The sequence below is a fragment of the Canis aureus genome, chromosome 5 (assembly GCF_053574225.1).
Source record: "Canis aureus isolate CA01 chromosome 5, VMU_Caureus_v.1.0, whole genome shotgun sequence".
Classification (NCBI taxonomy): Eukaryota; Metazoa; Chordata; class Mammalia; order Carnivora; family Canidae; genus Canis; species Canis aureus.
In genome coordinates, this window is record NC_135615.1 from 76,661,028 (window position 1) to 76,675,114 (window position 14,087).

Below are 14,087 nucleotides of genomic sequence, written 5' to 3' on the forward strand. Positions count from 1 at the left end.
ACCTTCAAGTTTGAGGGTCACCGGGGTAGAGGTCAGGAAGACAGCTGTGTGTGGCTGGAGTGTGGTGCTGGGGAGAGGGCAAGCCACCCCTCGGCCTCATTCTTGCTTTTCCCGTTCCCTTGCCTCACCTCCTGGCCCACTCTAGGCAAAGCTGAAAGTTCTTCCAAGGCCCCTCACTGCACTCTGGGGGAAATCACACCTTTCAGCCTGGCTTGTCAGAGAGGCCCCCCAATATCTACTTCCAGCCTCATCCTTCACCCTTCTCCCTCTCAAATCTTACGCTCCCAAATAAAGCTGTTGTTCTACTTCTCCCTACTGTTCCCTTGGTCAATATACTCAATAGAATAGTCGTCATCTACTTCATTTAGCTATAATTTTCTCCCAGCCTTCAAAACATAACTCAGGACTCATCTCTTTCAGGAAGGCCTCCCCGATTGCCTAATCAGGGTGAGGGACTCCTCTCAGCTTCCTCACCAGCCAGCCTCCACGCTTCCCCATCATTGTGTTCATCACGTAGGTTTGATATTATCTGCAGGTAGAAGATTTGTTTTGTTTTTTAATTTCCAGATTTATTGAGGTATAACTGACATACACATAACATTGTATTAGTTTCGGGTGTACAGTAGGATTTGATATATGTATATATTGTGAAGTAATCACCACGATACATTTAGTTAACACCCATTACCTCACGTAGTGACAAATGTTTTTCCTTAATGAGAAGGCTTAAGATCTACTCTCTTGGCAACTTTCTTTTTTTTTAATATTTTATTTATTTATTCATGAGAGATACAGAGAGAGAAAGGCAGAGACACAGGCAGAGGGAGAAGCAGGCTCCATGCAGGGAGCCCGATGTGGGACTTGATCCCGGGTCTCCAGGATCATGCCCTGGGCCAAAGGCAGGCGCTAAACTGCTGAGTCACCCAGGGATCCCTCTTGGCAACTTTCAAAAACACAATACAGTTTTATAAACTATAGTCACCGTGCTGTACATGATCTCCCCAGAACTTACTTATAACTGGAAGTTTGTACCTTTTGACCACCTTCACTCAATTTGCTCCACCGCCAGGTTGTTTTTCCCTTTTTATTTTTTTAAGATTTTATTTATTTATTTGACCGATAGCACAAGCAGGTGGAGCAGCAAAGGGAGAAGGAGAAGCAGGCTCTCTGCTGAGTAGGGAGCCCGATGCAGGGCTCAATTGCAGACCTAAGCTGAAGGCAGGTGCTTAACCAACTGAGTGACCCGGGGAACCTCCCCAAGTTATTTTTTTAAATGAATTATTTTCTTTTTTTCTTTTTATGTTTTAAAGAGTTTATTTATTTATTCATGAGAGATGCATACAGAGAGAGAGAGGCGGAGACACAGGTAGAGGGAGAAGCAGGCTCCATGCAGGGAGCCCGATGTGGGACTCGATCCCGGGTCTCCAGGATCACGCCCTGAGCTGAAGGCGGCGCTAAACTGCTGAGCCACCCAGGCTGCCCTAAATGAATTCTTTTCTATTTAATGACATAGATAATATGTGAACATATTCTTATTTAAAATTTTTTTGAACATACAGATACAGTAAAAGACCTTTTTTAAATTTTTTTTTTTTTTTAGTAAAAGACCTTTGTGATGCAGTTTGGGATCTATTCTTTTCTACATTTTTCTGGGCACTGCACATATACACACAGACCTACAGAAGCTTAAGATTCATTTTGTGTATTTTTCCCCCACGTGTCAATGGAATAATTTGGGTGAGTATTGTTTCAAAATTTGTTTTCTTGACTTACCAATGTCTTGGAGGCCATGTATGTCAGAACTCGGAGACCTACCTGACTATTTAACTCCCATACGGTATTCCAAAGGATGATGTATTGTCATTTTTCATCATTCTTCAAATGCATTAATCATATTTCTTGCTTTCTGCATGTAATGATGCTTTGACGCCCTGAGATCTTTCTAATCCTAGAGAAACCACCTTTCCTAGGGCTCACTAATTACTAGAGATAGTAGACAAGTTGCCTGAGAACCCATCTTTCGTGTACAAATCAACCAATCCAGAACCACACTCCCAACCACCCTACCTAACTCTCGCACACTAAGTCAATATTCCCCCTGCCCTAAATCACCCCAGGGCTAGGCACTGGACCACTAGACACCACCTGCTAGCCCAAAGCTTGCCAACATTGGCTAAGTTCAAATTTACCTACCCTAGCTTGCCCATTCCTTTCCAAGGAAACCACAACCAAGGTTCTGTGCCCTATTCTCCCCTCACTCCTTCCACCTCCTGACCGACCCTAGTGCTTCCCTGTGTGGCCTTGTGTGGTGTGGATTGCCCCTCCTCTTTGGAATTATAAGTAGTAAAACTTCTTTCAATGGCACTGGCTTCACTGTGTTGGCACCCACTCATCTCTAGAAATTAAGCCCCAGGTACAATCAAAACACTGAATGATAGACATTTAGAGGTTTCAGTTTCTCATGGTTACAGGAAAAGCTGCCATGATCATCTTTATAAATGCCTCTTTGTACAGATGAGTGAATATTTCTGCAGGAGGTGGAGCTGCCAGGTAATAATTAGCTAATTACTCCTTGATCTCCATGAGCAATGCCCCTCCAAACCCAGCCCCTGCTCCCCTGGCCTGTCCATTCCACAGCTATTGCATCCCAGAATGAATGAGACTCAAAATAATAGGGGTGGCTCCTGGAAAGGCTTGGTGAGTGCCAAAGACCCTCCACAGTATACAACATCTCCCCTGCTACCAGTCCTCCCTGTCTCCTGAACTTCCTTCCATTTGAAACTTAGCATCACCCGGTCAAGAGAGATTTCCCCTGGAAAGTAGAACATATCAGCCAGAAAGTCAGTGTGAGCTCTCTCAGAATCATGTCACATGGACAGAACATGAGGAGCTTCCGGGCTGGTCAATGCCTGGGGATTTGGGGAGCATGACATGCCTGCGGAGGATGCAGAAGCTCCATGCCCCTTCTCACATACCTCGCCACACATCTCTTCCATCCTGGTTCCAGAATTATATCCTTTTATAATAAACCAGTGATTCATTGATAATGTTGACCCTGCTTACTGGAAGGCAATGGGCTTCCCGAAGCTTCACTGCTGGGACTCCTGTGGGTGAGGCCAGCTGCGGGGCCTCTCCTCTTCAGCCTACACAGAGCTGCACCATTCAGACATGCCCTGCCACTGAGCTCTGGTGACACTGGCCCATCCAAGTGAGCCTGTGCATTACATCTCTTTGGCTTAAGATATTTAAATATCTCCCTATCTCCCAACCCACTCTAAAGTCTTCATTAAAACATCAAGAAGGAAGGACGGAAGGAAGGAAGGAAGGAAGGAAGGAAGGAAGGAAGGAAGGAAGGAAGGTCGGTCATGGTTTTGGGGTCAGAAGACCCAAACAAGTCACTTTGCCTTTCTGAGTTTTGGTTTCCTCACCTCCAGAATATATATAATTCACATAATAATAAAATAATGTGTATAAAGTCCCTCACCCCTAGGTATGTTAAAAACAAAAGCAAAACAAAAACAAGGCATGCCCTGTGTTCTCTACATGCCCCTCCAGACCAGCCCTCCCTTCTGTGCCCAGGGAAGTGCCTGGGCTTCTCTGCTGTCTGGTTTCCACTTGGGTTTGGCCAGTGGAAGCACCAGCAGAAGACCGGTGTTGAAAGGAAGAGAGGGGTTGGGTACTTATTGCCCTGGCTCCCTCCTCCCCACTAGCTGGGCTGACTGTGCAGAGCTCTACCTAAGGCCACAGTTGGTTTCCTACACCTACCATTCGCCCCTCCAGGCTAACAGAGCCCAGGGCTTCCTGCTGTTGCTGGCCCTGGGTGCACCTCCATCCCTTGACCCTACCAACCCCTTTAGAGATTAAAGCCCTTCATTAAACTCTCTCTCCAGGTGCCCCTTCTGGCAGGCCATCTGTTTCCTGCTGGAACGGTGACTGATGCAAGGAGCAAGTTTCCCTGTTATTATCAAGGTGTTCTCTCCATCTGTCCCTCCCCACCCTGCTGCAGAAAGAAAGTCCCTGTATCCCTAAATGCTTTGGTGCCCTAAACCTCTTCCTGAGTTTTATAAGATCGGAGTTTTGTCTGCCCAGCCCTCTTCCTACCAGCCCAGGTGTCCAGGCTCTGGGACCCTGACTCACACCAGTAAACCCATCTGGGACCAGCGGATATACCAGTATCTTCGCTGATCCTGAGAGCTAGGAGGTCAGTGGCTCTGCAGGCTCTCCTTCAGGCATTAGTAGTAATAATAGCAGTCACCGGGTACTAAGTGCCTATTATATGAACAGGTCCTGTAACTAGAACTTTCATTCATTCAGCAAATATTTAGTCACTGATGCCAGGTACCATTCAAAGCCCTGGGGATATAGCAATGAACACACACACAAGGATGCTGCCCTCTTGGAGCCCTTAGGACACGGGCTTCTGTTGTCCTAGTTATTCCCTGACGAAGGATGTTGAGGTCCAGAAACTTGCCAAAGGCACTCAGCTGGTAAGTGGCTAAGCCAGAATCTGAACCCAGAACCACCCGCCAGGAGCCATCATCTCCAAAAAATACAGGAGGATCAGGACCTCCTGTTGGGACGTGCAAAACCCCAACTCTCAGAGAGAGAGGACCTGGGAGGAGGGTGCTCTGGGCTCGGGTGGTGGGGGGTCAGGGGGGACATGGGGCTCCCATCTGTATTCCAGACGCCTGCCGTGACTAAAACATAGGGTCGGGGCCCCGGGATGACACAACCAGGGAAGGACGCTCTGTGAAATGGTGCTCCTAGCTATTACTTGTTTGTAATTTCCTTCTTGACGTAACATTTGTGAGTCATGGTCTCAGAACTTGTCTAGTTTCACAATCCGCATAGAGGATTGCAGACACTGTCATGACTCCTGCCAGCACATTCATTTTTCTTCGTTTGGGACCTCAGGGATTGATTTTGGAAGGTTGGTGGGAGCAAGGCAAGAAAAGGTAAGTGCAAAACTTCGTGTGCCCCTCCAGGGCCGGTTGCGCCATGGGTCCGGAATGGCTAAACATCTGGCCAGAGCTTCCTCTCCCCAAACACAAGCAGACATCCATTTAGTCGAGCACCGACTGTGGGCAGACCATGGATGAGGCAAAGGTGGGCGATGGTTAAAACCACAGGCTTCAGGGATCCCTGGGTGGCGCAGCGGTTTAGCGCCTGCCTTTGGCCCAGGGCGCGATCCTGGACACCCGGGATCGGATCCCACGTCGGGCTTCCAGTGCGTGGAGCCTGCTTCTCCCTCTGCCTGTGTCTCTGCCTCTCTCTCTCTCTCTCTGTGACTATCATAAATAAATAAAAATTAAAAAAAAAACCCACAGGCTTCAGATCGACTGGATTCAAGTTCCAGATCAAGCACCTTCAGGCAGGGCAGTTCACCCCCCTAAGCCTCAGTTTCCTTACTTGTAGAATAGGGGAAACGATAGTGCCTACCTGACAGGGTTGCTATGAGGATTAAACAGAGCAGCACATCTAAATGTTTGGAAGAGGATGTGGCGTGTTGCAGGTGTGCGTGCCACGTGAAGCATGAGTACCATCAGCAAACACAAGTCGGGAACAAACACGTGAACGTGTGCACGTCACATGTGTGTATTTATAGTAATAACTGAACTGTACTGCAGGTGGACACTGGGGTAATCACTCTTCTGCCTTCCTGCTGCGCTCTGGCATTTACGCAGCACACTTGGCAATCACAGAGAATCACCAGCGTTAATCCTCTCGCTCCTCACCTCTCTGCGGTCTCCGTTCAAATATTGCCCCTTTAGAGGATCCTGTCCAATCGCCCAATCTAACTAGAAACGTTTCTACGCCATTGCCCCTTCTCTTCCTACCATAGAACTTACTCTGATATATTCCCATTGACTTACCTGTTCCGTGTTTAGGATCGGCCCCTGCCACACAAATGTTAAGTTTCCAGAAGAAAGGGAGTCTGACATCCTGGTCCTGCCTCAATTCCCAAAGCAAAGTATGATGCCCGGCATATAGTAGGTGCTTTGAATGTTAGTTCAAAGAACAACTTATAAAACAAAACAAAACAAAACAAACAAAAACACAACAACAACTTATATGGGCAGCCCGGGTGGCTCAGCGGTTTAGCTCCATCTTCAACCCAGGGCCTGATCCTGGAGACCCCAGATCGAGTCCCACGTCAGGCTCCCTGCATGGAGCCTGCTTCTCCCTCTGCCTGTGTCTCTGCCTGCCTCTCTTTCTGTGTGTGTGTCTCTCATGAATAAGTAAAAAAAAGAAAGAAAGAAAGAAAAAAAAAGAACAACTTATACATTCCACCTTCCCAGGAGTTGTTTTCCTAATCCCTGCTTTCCCAGGGGAAGGTGATGAAGCTCTCCAGCAGGCTGGTTGCATGTGTAGCCTCAAGCATGCCGGGGGTGAGCGGGGGAAACGGTCACTGACTTGGCCTCACCTTGCACCTGAGCTGTGCCCGGGAGAGTGGAGGGATGCGGTGGTGATTGTCAGGTGCGGGGATCAGGGCCATCTGCCCGCACCCTCTGCTGGCACCCTGGCTCCCAGTTCTAGCCCTGATTCACGAGGAGAGCATGGAGGGGCTGCTGCTTCTCACTTGGCCTGTTTTTTATCTAGAAAACAAAAAGGGTAGAATAGAACCGGAGGGCTTGCTTTTTGGTTTCTTTCAAACTGAGATATGATTCACATACCATGAAGGATCAAAGGGTTTTTTTTTTTTTTTAACTTTCTTTTGCCACAAAATCTTTTCTTCAGAAATTAAGCTTTATAAGTAGATCCAATACGTAAACAAGATGGAAATGGGGGTGCTTCAGAACCTGGCCTGCTTAGCGTACCCCTTGCTCCCACCATGCCGCCCCCTCCCCACCCTCAGTGGCCTCGGAGCCATTTCAGTAGGATCCCAGGGCTCGGAGGAACCCGGTTTGACAACCACTGGACAGGAGTCGCTCTTTAGGGTCCCTCCAAGGTGCAGAAGCCCTAGGGAGCGGCGAGGGGCCCTGCTCTCCCAATTTGCAGATGTGAGTTGTTCCTTGAGCTGCGGTCCAGCTGCCTCCCAAGGGTCATGAGAAAGAAGGCAAGGGCAGGCCCAGGGCGCAGGAAGCGTAGCCGGCCAGCTGGGAGGCAGGGACAGGCACTGGTACCGTGGCCTCCTGGATGGGCTGGTGACATCACAACCCCAGGAAGCAGCTGCCCGAGAGGCCCTCGCTGTCCCTCAGGCCCCCTCTGGGAAAATCAGCCACCAGCTGTTGCAGTCCTTTCTCACTCGCTTGCTGCTCTGGACTGTCCCCTCCTGAACCTTCATCTCCAGCGGTGGCGGCGGCGGCCACTTCCTCTCGTGAAGGACCTACTGTGCACCGAGCGGCACCGCCCTTATAGCACGCGCGATCTGGGTCCTCACATCCATGTTATGAAGTAGGGACCCGCACCATCCCCATTTTACAGATGCCAAACTCAAGGCTCAGAGGGCAAGACAGATGGCAGAAGGCAAACTCCAGAGTCAGGATTTGAATCTGGTTCTGGCTGACTCACCCTATGCTCTCATTGTCAGGTTCAAAGCAGAAAAATGCAGGGTGCAAGGTGAGATCGTAAATTCCAAACCCAGCTTTTTTTTTTTTTTTAAGATTTTATTTATTTATTCACGAGAGACACACAGAGAGAGGGGCAGAAACACAGGCAGAGGGAGAAGCAGGCTCCATGCAGGGAGCCCGATGTGGGGCTCGATCCCCGGTCTCCAGGATCACGCCCTGGGCTGAAGGCGGCGCTAAACCGCTGAGCTACCCGGGCTGCCCATCTTTTCTTTTCTTTTTTTTTTTAAAGATTTGTATTTACTTATTTGAGAGAAAGAGAGGAGGCGGGGAGCACAGGGGGAGAGGCAGAGGGAGAGGGAGAAGCAGCCACCTCTTGGAGCAGAGAGCCTCATGCGGGGCTCCATCCCAGACCCTGGGATCATGACTTGAGCAGAAGGAAGATGCATAACAGACTGAGCCCCCTAGGCGCCCCCCAGGCGCCCCCCACCCCATTGGTTTCTTTTCTTAATGAGTGTTCCTGGCCTATTACCCAGGCTGTCTTAGGATGCCTGGAAAGGGCTTACCACACTGCTTGGCATTCTCTACACATGTTAGCTATACGTGAAAGACTACACTTAATCATGATGAAAAAATAAAATAAAATGGGGAAAAAAGAGGTTAGTTGTAACTATGACTCTCTCCATTTTGCACAGAAAGAACCCGAGGCTCAGAAGAGCAGAGTCATCTATCAAGACCACAGAACAGGTAGGTGCCAAAGCCGGAGGGTGGGACCCCAGAGTTGAGGCTGCTTCCATTAAGCCCTGAATTTCGGGACGCCTGGGTGGCTCAGTGATTCAGCATCTGCCTTTGGCTCAGGGTGTGATCCCGGGGCCCGGTACTCGTGGGGCTCCCCACGGGGGGCCTGCTTCTCCCTCCGCCTGTGTCTCTGCCTCTCTCTCTCTCTGTGTCTCTCATGAATAAATAAATAAAATCTTTAAGAAAACAAATAAGCCCTGAATTTCTTAGCTAAGATTATCCCCCACTCACACCCCGTATTAGTCTCCTTGGACTGCTGTACCAAAGGACCACAAAGTTGGTGGTTTAAAACAATAGAAATGGATTCTCTCACAGTTCTGGACGCCAGCAGTTGAAAAGCAAGGTCTCAGCAGGGTTGGTTTCCTCTGAAGACTCTGAGAAAGAATCCTCACTTCCAGCTTGTGGTGGCTGCCAGCATTGGTACCGTTCCTTGTCTTTGGGCCCCACGATTCCAATCTTTGCCTCGGTCTTCACTAGCCCTTCTTCTCTCTATGTTTCTGGGTCTCAGATCTCTCATTTCCTGTATAAGGACACCGGTCCTTGGATTTAGGGTTCACCCTAAGTATAGGATGATCCTGGTTTTTTTGTTTTTGTTTTTTTAAGATTTTATTTATTCATGAGAGACACATACAGAGAGAGAGGCAGAGACACAGGCAGAGGGAGAAGCAGGCTCCATGCAGGGAGCCTGACATGGGACTCGATCCGGGGTCTCCAGGATCACGCCCTGAGCCAAAAGCAGTGCTAAACCACTGAGCCACCCGGGCTGCCAGGATGATTCTGTTTTGAGAGCCTTAATTACATCTCTAAATAGCCTATTTCCAACTAGAGTCACATTCGCAGGTACCAGGGTTAGAATTTGGACATATCTTCTGGGGGGGACATAGTTCAACACACTACATCACCACTACTCCTCTAGTTCAGCAAATCACTGAGCACCAACAATGTGCCAGCCTTCAACCCACCAGGCATGTTACATTCATGGTCTAGGGGGAGAGGCAGACAGACACACATAATGGTGGGATTTTTTTTTTTTTTAAGATTTCACTTATTTATTCATGAGAGACACACACACACAGAGGCAGAGACACAGGCAGAGGGAGAAGCGGCTCCATGCAGGGAGCCGATGTGGGACTTGATCCCGGGACTCCAGGATCACGCCCTGGGCCAAAGGCAGGCCTAAACCCCTGAGCCACCCACGCATCCCATGGTGGGATGGTTTTTAAATTAAGCATACAAATAAAGACTATGAACCACAAAAGAAAGCAAGTAATAACGTCTGGAATGGAATGAAGAAGGGAACATGGTATGTGTCCTATCAATCAATAGATATTTAGGGGCGCCTGGGTGGCTCAGTCAGTTGGGTGTCTGTCTTTTTGGCTCAGGACGTGATCCCAGAGTGTCGGGATGGAGCCCCGCATCGGGCTCCCTGCTCTGCGGGGAGCCTGTTTCTCCTCCTCCCCCTGCCTGCAGCTCCCTCTGCTTGTACTGTCTCTCTTTGCCAAATAAATAGATGAAATCTTAAAAAAAAAATTTTTTTTTAGCAGGATATATTTATTAAACACCATGTACAAGATTCCTAGGGAAAAAATATATGTCTGAAGACAAGCAACACAGAACTGAAGAATGAGCCTGAACCTTAGCTTTGGAGGCAGAAAGACCACAAAGGCAGGCTTTAACCTATCTGTGCCTCTGTTTTCTCACTTGTAAAATGGGGATACTAACAGCACTTGCCTCACAGTTATTACTGTATTGAAGTGAAATCATTCAAGCATTCAGTCAGCGAATATTTATTGTACATCTTCTATGGGCCAGGCATGTAATGTATAGTAAGGAGTTAACAAGATGCCTGACACCATAACCACTTAATGTCAGTCCTTATGCTCTTTGTCCTAATTCACAAGTTAGGTTAAAGTTTGGGACAAAAATACGTGAGAGGTCACAAGGCAGGACAGGCTAAAAGCCAAGAAGAGAGCACGAGATCTGTGCATTTAGGAATAGTGGGGACACAGCCAGGAGGTCTGCAAATGCTTCCTGGGGGAAACGGGCTTGGAATCAGACCCTGAAAGATAGATAAGAAGGGGAGGAGGGAAGACTCTCTGGGGCAACAGTGGCATGAAAGTAAGATCCGGGTGTGAGGAAATCGGTTGGTAAGAAAAGCAGGTTTGGGCTAGACCCTTCCTGCAGCATTCTGGGCTTTTGGGTGGGGGGCAGCTAGAGCACCAGTGAAAGAAATTTCTAAACCCAAAAGGAGCGATCAAGGGTAAGCACAGAGGAGACTGTACTTAACCATATCACAAGTGTTTGCATTTCTTTAAATTTTGCTCCAATGTTAGTATCACTTTTTCTGCAGGGCATTTCCTGCAGGGACTAGTTCCATACATTTCTAGTAATTTAGCTTGCGTGTCTTTCCTATTCAGCAAGGCTCCTTGAAGGCAGAGGCTGCCTCTTAGCCCAGTGCAACCCTGGTGTCCGGCTCAGCAAGCACTCAATAAGCATTTCGTTGAGTGAATAAATACTGCGATATTTCTGTTTTACGCAGGAGCGTGAAACTTTGGAGGGCATGCTAAAATTAACGTTTCCTAACCTGGGGGCAAGTCATCTTGATCTGCACCATCTCCAAGCCAGGCAGGATTGTTTAGTTGGAGACAGCTACTAGACAGCTGGAATGACCAGCCTGGAATTTAGCAGGACAGAGCCATACAGAGGCCTTGCTAAACTAAACCTTACGAGCTCACATCGGTTGAGGTGGTGTTGCTTTAAACTCAGCCAACCAAAGGTAGATGCAAAAGACTTTCTTAAAACAAGCCAGCACCTTGAGACTTGAAACAGAACAGAAAGGGAATTCATAGGACTCAGCCTTGTCTCCTGGCTGGAGACCCTGAGATCTGGGGATGCTGGCTAGGCTCTGTGTTGAGATAAGAAATGCCAGCTTCTTTAAGGTTTATTTTGTTTTTGGAGCCACCAGATCCAGTGGGCGGATCATGCCTTGAAATAGAAGCATCTCGAAAAGCCTGTGAATCATTTCTTAGTGCCGGCCTGCAAGGTTTCATATCCTGTTCTCGGCATTACCTTGGGTGCTGTGAGCGTGTGTGCGCGCGTGTGTGTATTGTTTTCGGGGTTGTTTGCTTAGGATTTGGTTTTGAAACTTTTACTTTCTTTTAATAGCTTCTTTCTTTCTTTCTTTCTTTCTTTCTTTCTTTCTTTCTTTTCTTTCTTTCTTTTTTTAAAGCTGGAAGAATTTTTCAAATGGTTTTTGCGAGAAAGTTCAAACCCTGGAATGACTAAGTCTCTGGAAGAATTTGGACTTTGTGAGGGGAATTTGTTGGTATTTGGTATGAATCACCCGGTCACTGATTTCTGCAGTGAGAAGATCTTTTGGAAAGCTTTTAGGTCAACCCCCCCAGTTCACACATGGGAAACTGAGGCTCGGGGAGGTGAGGGGCCAAGGCCACACAGCATGTCAATGGAAGAGAGGAGACTAGAATGTAGGTCTGACTCCCTGGAACCAGCTTCGAGTTTGCGAGAAGCTCTCATGCACACAGTCTACATTTAGGTGGGCACATCTTCAAGATCAATAAAGGAACAGAAAGAGAAAGAGGGTTCTGAAGTGTTGCAATTCAAAGAGTGTAGGTTTAGAAGGGGCAGAGAAGGGAATGAATGTGTGAAGGCATTCTGTATGCATTACCCAGTTTAATCCTCCCCAGATCCTATTAGAGCAGTGGTTCTCAACCAGGGTTGATTTTGCTCCCAGGGGACGTTTGGCAAGGTCTGAAGATGCTTTTGTTTGTCACAACTTCTGAAGCGGGTTTGCTACTGCATCTCTCAGGTAGGGGCCAGGGACGCCACTAAAATCCTATAACGCACAGGACAGCCCCCACAGCAAATGTCAGATGTCAGTAGTTCCGGGGCTGGGAAGCCCTGCTCTGATGAGGACACTGAAATCCGCTATCTCAATTTAACAGTTGAGAAAGCAGAGGCTCAGAAAGTATAGCCACTCATGGGGTCTTAGGCAAATTCCCTCACTTCTCTGTGCTTCATTTTCTCACATCTATAAGATGGAGCTAACACCACTTGTTACGATGTTTAAGCAAGTTAACATCTGTCAATCACTTAGAACAGTGCCTGGCATATATTATTATATGACTTGTTGCTAAAAAGGTAATAATAATGAAAATGGGCCAGCACACACAAAAAATAAGTGGAAGAATTATAATGAAAGTCTAGGGGTCACTTAAGGGCATGGGAGCTAGAAGATGGAAGAGCTTCTGGGGTGTGCAGGGTTTTGTGAACAGGTGAGGCACGTGGCTGCCCAGGTGACATTTCCATCCTCGTGGCCATGAAGTTTTCCTTCCCAAAACTGCTACCTTAAATGCAACTTCATCTTTTTATGTTAAAATGATATGCACTGTTAAACATGAATACCTTGGGCAAGCCTGACACAGCGAGCCACTACGAGCCATCAGTAACTGCTCGTGATAGATTGGTTGACGAGTTCCTTCCCAGCAAGGCGGCTTGCCATTCCCCGCCAGCACCCCTGAACCACCAGTCATGCCCACACCCACCAGCACCAACCCCACATCCTGCCCCCACTTGCACCCCATATGAAGACCTCCTCCCGACCTTCCCACCTTCGGCTCTGACAGCCCTTTCACCCAGCCCGGGGCCCAGTCCCTGCTCATTTACTTTGGCCCTCTAATCCTGGCCTCAATCAAGGATCCTATTCCTCCCCTGGCGGCTGACACCTGCCAGCTCTCTGAGTGGTGACCATGGCCTGCCTGCTCAGCCCAAGTCTCTCAGGGCACTGGGATGGAAACCAGGCACAGATCTGGACTCTTGGATGGAAACCAGGCACGGATGTCTCCCCTCTGCCTGGGATCCACCTCACAAGCCCGTCCTTTACTACAACAGGTGCCACTGACCGAGAATTTTAAGCTAAGTATCTCCTGTGCTTACAATAGTTCTCACCAGCTGTGCCCCACTCTCTCAATCCCAGATCTCACTGGGCTAAAATCAAGGTGTTCGCAGGTTCAGTGTTCCCTTCTGGAGGCTCTAGAAAAGGATCCATTTCCTTGCCTTTTCCACTGTCTAGAAGCCACTGACATTCCTTGGTTCATGGTCCATTCTTCCATTTTCAAAGCCAGCAGCATGGCACCTCTCTGACCCTGTTTCCATGTCATCTCTTTCTCTGACTCTCCCCTTCTGTCTCCCTCTTCCACTTTTAAGGACGCTTGTGATACATTGCACCCCAAAAATAATCCGGGATACCTTTCCTATTTTAAGATCAGCTGATTAGCGACCTTCTGCAACCTCAGTTTCCACGTGCCATGTAACAGAGCACATGCACAGGTTCCAGGGATGAGGATGCAGACATCTTTGGAGAGGTCATTAAACTGCTGGCCACATTAACCAGCAGAGAGTGGTGGGAACCATGACAATCCAGACAACACATCCTCCTCCTAATCCAGGGAGCTGCCCCAGCTGATTTCATCACACATGAATACAGGTTCACTATGGCTGGATCTACCGATATTTATTTACTTACTTACTTACTTACTTACTTATTTATTTATTTATTTATTTATTTATTTATTTATTTATTTTCTTCTTTTCTTTTTTAAAGATTTTATTTATTTATTCATATCAGACACACACACACAGAGAGAGAGGAAGGCAGAGACACAGGCAGAGGGAGAAGCAGGCTCCATGCAGGGAGGCCGACGTGGGACTCAATCCCGGGTCTCCAGGATCACACCCCGGGCCGAAGGCGGTGCTAAACCGGCT

General features: G+C 48.0%; 1 long non-coding RNA gene across 1 annotated transcript; it reads left to right on the plus strand.

Annotated features, from left to right (window-relative positions):
• The first annotated feature begins 4,848 nt into the window (after nt 1-4,848).
• Nucleotides 4,849-11,855, plus strand: LOC144313523 (uncharacterized). The gene is made up of 3 exons (XR_013379164.1): nt 4,849-4,955; nt 8,204-8,255; nt 11,536-11,855. It is a non-coding gene; the product is annotated as an uncharacterized LOC144313523 (long non-coding RNA).
• The last annotated feature ends 2,232 nt before the right edge of the window (nt 11,856-14,087 follow it).